At 63.4% G+C, this 11,907-nt stretch overlaps 2 non-coding genes across 2 annotated transcripts; both read right to left on the bottom strand.

Moving 5' to 3' along the window:
- Window positions 1-3,517: 3,517 nt before the first annotated feature.
- Window positions 3,518-3,636, bottom strand: LOC131865784 (5S ribosomal RNA). Its single transcript, XR_009364457.1, has one exon. It is a non-coding gene; the product is annotated as a 5S ribosomal RNA (ribosomal RNA).
- A 7,817-nt stretch (window positions 3,637-11,453) lies between these two features.
- LOC131865792 (5S ribosomal RNA) lies at window positions 11,454-11,572 on the bottom strand. The gene has a single exon (XR_009364465.1). It is a non-coding gene; the product is annotated as a 5S ribosomal RNA (ribosomal RNA).
- Window positions 11,573-11,907: the final 335 nt, after the last annotated feature.

Here is an 11,907-nt window from a genome sequence, read left to right as displayed (position 1 = left end):
CCGGGTGCGCACCTCGCGTGCACCTTCGCCGCGGTGGGCACCATGGCGTGCACGAAGTCGGAGCCCGGTTTGCCCCGGGTGCGCACCTCGCGTGCACCTTCGCCGGGGTGGGCACCTTGGTGTGCAGACCTTGGCTGGGTTGCGCGCCCTGGTGGGCACCATGGTGCGCACCAAGGAGCGCTCCGAAGTGTGCTCCAAGGTGCGGCCTGCACGAAGTCGGAGCCCGGTTTGCCCCGGGTGTGCACCTCGGGTGGGCACCTTGGTGCGCATGCCTTGCCTGGGCTGCGCACCAGGGCGGGCTCAAGATGGCACCCGCGTTCCTTTTTTTTCACTATCTTTCAAAACGGAAATTTTAAAATCTCATTTTTTTTTGCCTTTTTCTGGAAATTAGTGAAGGCAGCGCATCAAAGGTGCGCACCTCGCTGCCCACCACGGTGCGCAACGCCGGTGGGCACCCGGGAGTGCTTCGAAGTGTGCTCCAAGGTGCTGCATGCACGTTGTCGGAGCCCGGTTTGCCCCGGGTGCGCACCTCGCGTGCACCTTCGTCGGGGTGGGCACCTTGGCTGGGTTTGCCCCGGCTGCGCTCCGAAGCGGGGTTATTGGAGCGCCGCCTCTTTTTTTGTCGGAGCGTTTGGTGGGGTTTCTCGCATTGGCTCTTCCGAGGCCCGGTTGCCACCCTGGCGCGCACGAAGTCGGAAGTAGGGTTAATTGCCCGGGTGCGCACCTTTGCCAGGGTGGGCACCTTACCTGGGCTGCGCACCAGGGCGGGCTCAAGATGGCACGCGCGTTCCGTTTTTTTCACTATCTTTCAAAACGGAAATTTTAAAATCTCCTTTTTTTTTTGCCTTTTCTGGAAATTAGTGAAGGCAGCGCATCAAAGGTGCGCACCTCGCTGCCCACCTTGGTGTGCTCTGAGGTGCGCACCCGGGAGCGCTACGAAGTGTGCTCCAAGGTGCGGCGTGCACGTTGTCGGAGCCCGGTTTGCCCCGGGTGCGCACCTCGCCTGCACCTTGGCCGGGGTGGGCACCTTGGCTGGGTTTGCCCAGGGTGCGCTCCGAAGCGGGGTTACTGGAGCGCCCCCTCTTTTTTTGTCAGAGCGTTTGGTGGGGTTTCTCGCATTGGCTCTTCCCAGGCCCGGTTGTTGGGTGCGCTCCCACCCTGGCGCGCGCGAAGTTGGAAGTTGGGTTAATTGCCCGGGCGCGCACCTTCGCCAGGGTGGGCACCTTGGTGCGCACACCTTGGCTGGGCTGCGCACCAGGGCGGGCTCAAGATGGCACCAGCATTCCCTTTTTCTCACTATCTTTCAAAACGGAAATTTTAAAATCTCGTTTTTTTTTTGCCTTTTATGGAAATTAGTGAAGGCATCGCATCAAAGGTGCGCACCTCGCTGCCCACCTTGGTGTGCTCCGAGGTGCCCACCACGGTGCGCAACGCCGGTGCGAACCCGGGAGCGCCCCGATGTGTGCTCCAAGGTGCGGCGTGCACGAAGTCGGACCCCGGTTTGCCCCGGGTGCGCACCTCGCGTGCACCTTGGTGCGCACACCTTGGCTGGGTTGCGCGGCCTGGTGGGCACCATGGTGCGCACCAAGGAGCGCTCCGAAGTGTGCTCCAAGGTGCGGCGTGCACGAAGTCGGAGCCCGGTTTGCCCCGGGTACGCACCTCGCGTGCACCTTCGCCGGGGTGGGCACCTCGGCTGGGTTGCGCGCCCTGGTGCGCACCAAGGAGCGCTCCGAAGTGTGCTCCAAGGTGCGGCGTGCACGAAGTCGGAGCCCGGTTTGCCCCGGGTGCGCACCTCGCGTGCACCTTCGGCGGGGTTGCGCGCCCTGGTGGGCACCATGGTGCGCACCAAGGAGCGCTCCGAAGTGTGCTCCAAGGTGCGGCGTGCACGAAGTCGGAGCCCGGTTTGCCCCGGGTGCGCACCTCGCGTGCACCTTCGGCGGGGTTGCGCGCCCTGGTGGGCACCATGGTGCGCACCAAGGAGCGCTCCGAAGTGTGCTCCAAGGTGCGGCGTGCACGAAGTCGGAGCCCGGTTTGCCCCGGGTGCGCACCTCGCGTGCACCTTCGCCGCGGTGGGCACCATGGCGTGCACGAAGTCGGAGCCCGGTTTGCCCCGGGTGCGCACCTCGCGTGCACCTTCGCCGGGGTGGGCACCTCGGCTGGGTTGCGCGCCCTGGTGCGCACCAAGGAGCGCTCCGAAGTGTGCTCCAAGGTGCGGCGTGCACGAAGTCGGAGCCCGGTTTGCCCCGGGTGCGCACCTCGCGTGCACCTTCGCCAGGGTGGGCACCTCGGTGCGCACACCTTCTCAATGTTTTCTTGCCTTTTCTGGAAATTGGTGAAGGCAGCGCATCAAAGGTGCGCACCTCGGTGTGCTCCGAGGTGCGAACCCGAGAGCGCTCCGAGGTGCCCACGAAGTCGAAAGTCGGGTTAATTGCATTGTTTTCCCCGGGTGCGCTCCGAGGTGCGCAACATCGGCGCGCACCAAGGAGGGCTCCGAAGTGTGCTCCAAGGTGCGCACGATGGCGTGCACCTCTGGTGCGCACGATTCGGAGCTCGGTTTGACCGGGGTGCGCACACCTTGGCTGGGTTGCGCACCTTTTGTGCGCTCCAAGGTGCGCACGAAGTCGGAGCTCGGTTTGCCCCGGGTGCGCACCTTCGCCAGGGTGCGCACCTTGATGCGCACGCCTTGGCTGGGCTGCGCACCTTGGTGGGCGCCATGGTGCGCACCTTTCGTGCGCTCCAAGGTGCGCACGAAGTCGGAGCTCGGTTTGCCCCGGGTGCGCACCTTGGTGGGCGCCATGGTGCACTCCGAGGTGCCCAAGATTGGTGCGCACCAAGGAGCGCTCCGAAGTGCGCTCCAAGGTGCGCGCGAAGTCGAAAGTTGGGTTAATTGTCCGGTTTGCCTCGGGTGCGCACCTTGCGTGCACCTTCGCCAGGGTGGGCGCCTTGGTGCGCACACCTTGGCTGGGCTGCGCACACCTTGGCACCCGCGTTTCCTTCATTTTAAATTTTTTTTTTTTACAATCTCTCAAGTGGGAAATTCTATAATCTCAACTTTTTTTGCCTTTTCAGGAAACTTTTGAATGGAGCGCATCATTGGTGCGCTCCGAAGTGTGCTCCAAAGCTCTCTCCAGCTGCGTGCACCTGCCCCGGCCGCGCACCCGGCCCCGCCCAGCTTCGCTCACCTGTCCCGGGCGTCTGGTGCGGAACCTTAGAGTAAGAAACATCACCGTGCACCTTGGCCAACGTGCGCGACTCGACCGAGCGCGCACTGGCCGAGGTGCACACCGATTTCACCTGGGTGCGCGCGCAGCACCTCGGGCGCACCGGGGTGCGCGCACAACGCCCGGGTTGCACCGTGGCCTGTGTGCTCGGGGCGCCTCGGGTGCGCGCTCGGTGTCGCCCCCGCGCGCGCGGTAGTGCGGGCAGCGCACCCCGGCCCGGCCCGGCCCCGACGAGAACGCAAACGGGCAAAAGGTTTATTCAAATAGCATTGCGATGCCCGGCGAAAAACTAAAAAAGGGTGCAACACCGGGACTTCCCGGGAGGTCACCCATCCCAGTACTACTCCGGCCCAAGCGCGCTTAACTGCGGAGTTCTGATGGGATCCGGTGCACTAACGCTGGTATGATCGCACCCGTTATGAGCTTGTCGCAGTGTGTACTTAGCAAACCGCGACCCACGTGCGAATCCACCCCGGCCACCCACCCCCGTCGAGGTGCACACCCTCCCTCGCGAAGTGCGCCCCGTTCGCCAAGTGTGAGCCCTGCCCGGGTGCGCGCACCTTGCTAGGGCGTCGGGTGTGCACCCGGCCCGGCCTACGTGCGTGCACCTGTAGGGGGCGTCGTGTGCGTGCAGTGTCCCGTCTGCAACGCGGTGCCCACACACCACCTCGGGCGCAACGACCTGCGCTCACATGTGGGCCGAGTGCACCTTGGTGCATGTTCGGGGCGCCTCGGGTGCACGCTCGATCTTGCCCCGGTGCACCAAGGCGCTCGGTTTGCCCCGGGTGCGCACTTGGTGCAAGGTGGGCACCCAAAATAGGGATCAAGCACCAAAACACAAGTTTCGGGATGCAAAATGGGACCCAAGGACCACAAATGCGTTCCAAGACCCATGATGGGTCCACGAGAACAAAAATGTGTTCCGAGACTTAATAAACAAATATTGGGTTTTAGGAGAAGAAACATGCTCTGATGCCCAAAACGAGAATCGACCCCGAAAAGGCCACAGGCCAAAAGTGGGATGCGAGACAAAAAAAAATGGGACCCGAGGACCAAAATTGGGTTCCCAGGTCGAAGACAGGGCAACCGGACAAGAAACGACCTCTAAGGCTCGAAATGAGTCCCGACGACTAAAACTTGACAAGAAGCACCCATCAGGCACCCAACTCGACACCCATGGGATGCCGACCCACCCGGGCTTCCACCTAGCACACCTTGGCACCCACCCACCCTCGCACCCAACCTCGCACCCAACTTAGCACCTTTGAACCCACATTGGCACTCACCCTGACCCTGGCACCTTGGAACCCACATTGGCACTCACCTTGACCCTGGCACCCACCTTTGCACTCACCTTGGGACCCACCCTGGCTCCCACCTCGGCACCCACCCAGACACCCACCTTGGTTCCTTGGCACCCACCTTGGATCCTTGGCACCCACCCCGACACCCACCTTGGCACGCAACTTGGCTACTTGCCACCCACCTTGGCTCCTTGACGCCCACCCCGACAACCACCCCGTGACCTACCCTGGCTAGGGTTGGTGCACACCCACCCTGGTGCCCACCTTGGCACCCACCCTATGACCCACCTTGGCACGCACCTTAGTACCCACCCCGTTACCCACCCTAGGACCCACCCCGTGACCCACCTTGGCCAGGGTGGGTGCCTTGGTGCGCACAACTTGCCTGGGCTGCACACCAGGGCGGGCTCAAGATGGCACCCGCGTTCCGTTTTTTTCACTATCTTTCAAAACGGAAATTTTAAAATCTCATTTTTTTCTTTTTTTTGCCTTTTCTGGAAATTAGTGAAGGCAGCGCATCAAAGGTGCGCAATGCTGGTGCGAACCCGGGAGCGCTCCGATGTGTGCTCCAAGGTGCGGCGTGCACGAAGTCCGAGCCCGGTTTGCCCCGGGTGCGCACCTCGCGTGCACCTTCGCCGGGGTGAGCACCTTGGCTGGGTTGCGCGCCCTGGTGCGTACCAAGGAGCGCTCTGAAGTGTGCTCCAAGGTGCGGCGTGCACGAAGTCGGAGCCCGGTTTGCCCCGGGTGTGCACCTCGGGTGCGCACCTCGCGTGCACCTTCGCTGCGGTGGGCACCTTGGCTGGGTTGCGCGCCTTGGTGGGCACCATGCAGTGCACGAAGTCGGAGCCCGGTTTGCCCCGGGCGCGCACCTCCGCCAGGGTGGGCACCTTGGTGCGCACAACTTGCCTGGGCTGCGCATCAGGAAGGGCTCAAGATGGCACCCGCGTTCCGTTTTTTTCACTATCTTTCAGAACGGAAATTTTAAAATATCGTTTTTTTTTGCCTTTTCTGGAAATTAGTGAAGGCAGCGCATCAAAGGTGCGCAACGCTGGTGCGAACCTGGGAGCGCTCCGATGTGTGCTCCAAGGTGCGGCGTGCACGAAGTCGGAGCCCGGTTTGCCTCGGGTGCGCCCTGGTGGGCACCATGGTGCGCACCAAGGAGCGCTCCGAAGTGTGCTCCAAGGTGCGGCCTGCACGAAGTCGGAGCCCGGTTTGCCCCGGGTGTGCACCTCGGGTGGGCACCTTGGTGCGCATGCCTTGCCTGGGCTGCGCACCAGGGCGGGCTCAAGATGGCACCCGCGTTCCTTTTTTTTCACTATCTTTCAAAACGGAAATTTTAAAATCTCATTTTTTTTTGCCTTTTTCTGGAAATTAGTGAAGGCAGCGCATCAAAGGTGCGCACCTCGCTGCCCACCACGGTGCGCAACGCCGGTGGGCACCCGGGAGTGCTTCGAAGTGTGCTCCAAGGTGCTGCGTGCACGTTGTCGGAGCCCGGTTTGCCCCGGGTGCGCACCTCGCGTGCACCTTCGTCGGGGTGGGCACCTTGGCTTGGTTTGCCCCGGCTGCGCTCCGAAGCGGGGTTATTGGAGCGCCGCCTCTTTTTTTGTCGGAGCGTTTGGTGGGGTTTCTCGCATTGGCTCTTCCGAGGCCCGGTTGCCACCCTGGCGCGCACGAAGTCGGAAGTAGGGTTAATTGCCCGGGTGCGCACCTTTGCCAGGGTGGCACCTTACCTGGGCTGCGCACCAGGGCGGGCTCAAGATGGCACGCGCGTTCCGTTTTTTTCACTATCTTTCAAAACGGAAATTTTAAAATCTCCTTTTTTTTTTGCCTTTTCTGGAAATTAGTGAAGGCAGCGCATCAAAGGTGCGCACCTCGCTGCCCACCTTGGTGTGCTCTGAGGTGCGCACCCGGGAGCGCTACGAAGTGTGCTCCAAGGTGCGGCGTGCACGTTGTCGGAGCCCGGTTTGCCCCGGGTGCGCACCTCGCCTGCACCTTGGCCGGGGTGGGCACCTTGGCTGGGTTTGCCCAGGGTGCGCTCCGAAGCGGGGTTACTGGAGCGCCCCCTCTTTTTTTGTCAGAGAGTTTGGTGGGGTTTCTCGCATTGGCTCTTCCCAGGCCCGGTTGTTGGGTGCGCTCCCACCCTGGCGCGCGCGAAGTTGGAAGTTGGGTTAATTGCCCGGGCGCGCACCTTCGCCAGGGTGGGCACCTTGGTGCGCAAACCTTGGCTGGGCTGCGCACCAGGGCGGGCTCAAGATGGCACCAGCATTCCCTTTTTCTCACTATCTTTCAAAACGGAAATTTTAAAATCTCGTTTTTTTTTTGCCTTTTATGGAAATTAGTGAAGGCATCGCATCAAAGGTGCGCACCTCGCTGCCCACCTTGGTGTGCTCCGAGGTGCCCACCACGGTGCGCAACGCCGGTGCGAACCCGGGAGCGCCCCGATGTGTGCTCCAAGGTGCGGCGTGCACGAAGTCGGACCCCGGTTTGCCCCGGGTGCGCACCTCGCGTGCACCTTGGTGCGCACACCTTGGCTGGGTTGCGCGGCCTGGTGGGCACCATGGTGCGCACCAAGGAGCGCTCCGAAGTGTGCTCCAAGGTGCGGCGTGCACGAAGTCGGAGCCCGGTTTGCCCCGGGTGCGCACCTTCGCCGCGGTGGGCACCATGGCGTGCACGAAGTCGGAGCCCGGTTTGCCCCGGGTGCGCACCTCGCGTGCACCTTCGCCGGGGTGGGCACCTCGGCTGGGTTGCGCGCCCTGGTGCGCACCAAGGAGCGCTCTGAAGTGTGCTCCAAGGTGCGGCGTGCACGAAGTCGGAGCCCGGTTTGCCCCGGGTGTGCACCTCGGGTGCGCACCTCGCGTGCACCTTCGCTGCGGTGGGCACCTTGGCTGGGTTGCGCGCCTTGGTGGGCACCATGCAGTGCACGAAGTCGGAGCCCGGATTGCCCCGGGCGCGCACCTCCGCCAGGGTGGGCACCTTGGTGCGCACAACTTGCCTGGGCTGCGCACCAGGAAGGGCTCAAGATGGCACCCGCGTTCCGTTTTTTTCACTATCTTTCAGAACGGAAATTTTAAAATCTCGTTTTTTTTTGCCTTTTCTGGAAATTAGTGAAGGCAGCGCATCAAAGGTGCGCAACGCTGGTGCGAACCTGGGAGCGCTCCGATGTGTGCTCCAAGGTGCGGCGTGCACGAAGTCGGACCCCGGTTTGCCCCGGGTGCGCACCTCGCGTGCACCTTGGTGCGCACACCTTGGCTGGGTTGCGCGCCCTGGTGGGCACCATGGTGCGCACCAAGGAGCGCTCCGAAGTGTGCTCCAAGGTGCGGCGTGCACGAAGTCGGAGCCCGGTTTGCCCCGGGTGCGCACCTCGCGTGCACCTTCGCCGCGGTGGGCACCATGGCGTGCACGAAGTCGGAGCCCGGTTTGCCCCGGGTGCGCACCTCGCGTGCACCTTCGCCGGGGTGGGCACCTTGGTGTGCAGACCTTGGCTGGGTTGCGCGCCCTGGTGGGCACCATGGTGCGCACCAAGGAGCGCTCCGAAGTGTGCTCCAAGGTGCGGCCTGCACGAAGTCGGAGCCCGGTTTGCCCCGGGTGTGCACCTCGGGTGGGCACCTTGGTGCGCATGCCTTGCCTGGGCTGCGCACCAGGGCGGGCTCAAGATGGCACCCGCGTTCCTTTTTTTTCACTATCTTTCAAAACGGAAATTTTAAAATCTCATTTTTTTTTGCCTTTTTCTGGAAATTAGTGAAGGCAGCGCATCAAAGGTGCGCACCTCGCTGCCCACCACGGTGCGCAACGCCGGTGGGCACCCGGGAGTGCTTCGAAGTGTGCTCCAAGGTGCTGCGTGCACGTTGTCGGAGCCCGGTTTGCCCCGGGTGCGCACCTCGCGTGCACCTTCGTCGGGGTGGGCACCTTGGCTGGGTTTGCCCCGGCTGCGCTCCGAAGCGGGGTTATTGGAGCGCCGCCTCTTTTTTTGTCGGAGCGTTTGGTGGGGTTTCTCGCATTGGCTCTTCCGAGGCCCGGTTGCCACCCTGGCGCGCACGAAGTCGGAAGTAGGGTTAATTGCCCGGGTGCGCACCTTTGCCAGGGTGGGCACCTTACCTGGGCTGCGCACCAGGGCGGGCTCAAGATGGCACGCGCGTTCCGTTTTTTTCACTATCTTTCAAAACGGAAATTTTAAAATCTCCTTTTTTTTTTGCCTTTTCTGGAAATTAGTGAAGGCAGCGCATCAAAGGTGCGCACCTCGCTGCCCACCTTGGTGTGCTCTGAGGTGCGCACCCGGGAGCGCTACGAAGTGTGCTCCAAGGTGCGGCGTGCACGTTGTCGGAGCCCGGTTTGCCCCGGGTGCGCACCTCGCCTGCACCTTGGCCGGGGTGGGCACCTTGGCTGGGTTTGCCCAGGGTGCGCTCCGAAGCGGGGTTACTGGAGCGCCCCCTCTTTTTTTGTCAGAGCGTTTGGTGGGGTTTCTCGCATTGGCTCTTCCCAGGCCCGGTTGTTGGGTGCGCTCCCACCCTGGCGCGCGCGAAGTTGGAAGTTGGATTAATTGCCCGGGCGCGCACCTTCGCCAGGGTGGGCACCTTGGTGCGCACACCTTGGCTGGGCTGCGCACCAGGGCGGGCTCAAGATGGCACCAGCATTCCCTTTTTCTCACTATCTTTCAAAACGGAAATTTTAAAATCTCGTTTTTTTTTTGCCTTTTATGGAAATTAGTGAAGGCATCGCATCAAAGGTGCGCACCTCGCTGCCCACCTTGGTGTGCTCCGAGGTGCCCACCACGGTGCGCAACGCCGGTGCGAACCCGGGAGCGCCCCGATGTGTGCTCCAAGGTGCGGCGTGCACGAAGTCGGACCCCGGTTTGCCCCGGGTGCGCACCTCGCGTGCACCTTGGTGCGCACACCTTGGCTGGGTTGCGCGGCCTGGTGGGCACCATGGTGCGCACCAAGGAGCGCTCCGAAGTGTGCTCCAAGGTGCGGCGTGCACGAAGTCGGAGCCCGGTTTGCCCCGGGTACGCACCTCGCGTGCACCTTCGCCGGGGTGGGCACCTCGGCTGGGTTGCGCGCCCTGGTGCGCACCAAGGAGCGCTCCGAAGTGTGCTCCAAGGTGCGGCGTGCACGAAGTCGGAGCCCGGTTTGCCCCGGGTGCGCACCTTCGCCGCGGTGCGCACCATGGCGTGCACGAAGTCGGAGCCCGGTTTGCCCCGGGTGCGCACCTCGCGTGCACCTTCGGCGGGGTTGCGCGCCCTGGTGGGAACCATGGTGCGCACCAAGGAGCGCTCCGAAGTGTGCTCCAAGGTGCGGCGTGCACGAAGTCGGAGCCCGGTTTGCCCCGGGTGCGCACCTCGCGTGCACCTTCGGCGGGGTTGCGCGCCCTGGTGGGCACCATGGTGCGCACCAAGGAGCGCTCCGAAGTGTGCTCCAAGGTGCGGCGTGCACGAAGTCGGAGCCCGGTTTGCCCCGGGTGCGCACCTCGCGTGCACCTTCGCCGCGGTGGGCACCATGGCGTGCACGAAGTCGGAGCCCGGTTTGCCCCGGGTGCGCACCTCGCGTGCACCTTCGCCGGGGTGGGCACCTCGGCTGGGTTGCGCGCCCTGGTGCGCACCAAGGAGCGCTCCGAAGTGTGCTCCAAGGTGCGGCGTGCACGAAGTCGGAGCCCGGTTTGCCCCGGGTGCGCACCTCGCGTGCACCTTCGCCAGGGTGGGCACCTCGGTGCGCACACCTTCTCAATGTTTTCTTGCCTTTTCTGGAAATTGGTGAAGGCAGCGCATCAAAGGTGCGCACCTCGGTGTGCTCCGAGGTGCGAACCCGAGAGCGCTCCGAGGTGCCCACGAAGTCGAAAGTCGGGTTAATTGCATTGTTTTCCCCGGGTGCGCTCCGAGGTGCGCAACATCGGCGCGCACCAAGGAGGGCTCCGAAGTGTGCTCCAAGGTGCGCACGATGGCGTGCACCTCTGGTGCGCACGATTCGGAGCTCGGTTTGACCGGGGTGCGCACACCTTGGCTGGGTTGCGCACCTTTTGTGCGCTCCAAGGTGCGCACGAAGTCGGAGCTCGGTTTGCCCCGGGTGCGCACCTTCGCCAGGGTGCGCACCTTGATGCGCACGCCTTGGCTGGGCTGCGCACCTTGGTGGGCGCCATGGTGCGCACCTTTCGTGCGCTCCAAGGTGCGCACGAAGTCGGAGCTCGGTTTGCCCCGGGTGCGCACCTTGGTGGGCGCCATGGTGCACTCCGAGGTGCCCAAGATTGGTGCGCACCAAGGAGCGCTCCGAAGTGCGCTCCAAGGTGCGCGCGAAGTCGAAAGTTGGGTTAATTGTCCGGTTTGCCTCGGGTGCGCACCTTGCGTGCACCTTCGCCAGGGTGGGCGCCTTGGTGCGCACACCTTGGCTGGGCTGCGCACACCTTGGCACCCGCGTTTCCTTCATTTTAAATTTTTTTTTTTTACAATCTCTCAAGTGGGAAATTCTATAATCTCAACTTTTTTTGCCTTTTCAGGAAACTTTTGAATGGAGCGCATCATTGGTGCGCTCCGAAGTGTGCTCCAAAGCTCTCTCCAGCTGCGTGCACCTGCCCCGGCCGCGCACCCGGCCCCGCCCAGCTTCGCTCACCTGTCCCGGGCGTCTGGTGCGGAACCTTAGAGTAAGAAACATCACCGTGCACCTTGGCCAACGTGCGCGACTCGACCGAGCGCGCACTGGCCGAGGTGCACACCGATTTCACCTGGGTGCGCGCGCAGCACCTCGGGCGCACCGGGGTGCGCGCACAACGCCCGGGTTGCACCGTGGCCTGTGTGCTCGGGGTGCCTCGGGTGCGCGCTCGGTGTCGCCCCCGCGCGCGCGGTAGTGCGGGCAGCGCACCCCGGCCCGGCCCGGCCCCGACGAGAACGCAAACGGGCAAAAGGTTTATTCAAATAGCATTGCGACGCCCGGCGAAAAACTAAAAAAGGGTGCAACACCGGGACTTCCCGGGAGGTCACCCATCCCAGTACTACTCCGGCCCAAGCGCGCTTAACTGCGGAGTTCTGATGGGATCCGGTGCACTAATGCTGGTATGATCGCACCCGTTATGAGCTTGTCGCAGTGTGTACTTAGCAAACCGCGACCCACGTGCGAATCCACCCCGGCCACCCACCCCCGTCGAGGTGCACACCCTCCCTCGCGAAGTGCGCCCCGTTCGCCAAGTGTGAGCCCTGCCCGGGTGCGCGCACCTTGCTAGGGCGTCGGGTGTGCACCCGGCCCGGCCTACGTGCGTGCACCTGGAGGGGGCGTCGTGTGCGTGCAGTGTCCCGTCTGCAACGCGGTGCCCACACACCACCTCGGGCGCAACGACCTGCGCTCACATGTGGGCCGAGTGCACCTTGGTGCATGTTCGGGGCGCCTCGGGTGCACGCTCGATCT

This window comes from Cryptomeria japonica, unplaced genomic scaffold (genome assembly GCF_030272615.1).
Source record: "Cryptomeria japonica unplaced genomic scaffold, Sugi_1.0 HiC_scaffold_119, whole genome shotgun sequence".
Lineage (NCBI taxonomy): Eukaryota > Viridiplantae > Streptophyta > Pinopsida > Cupressales > Cupressaceae > Cryptomeria > Cryptomeria japonica.
This window is presented reverse-complemented; position numbering and strand designations above follow the sequence as displayed.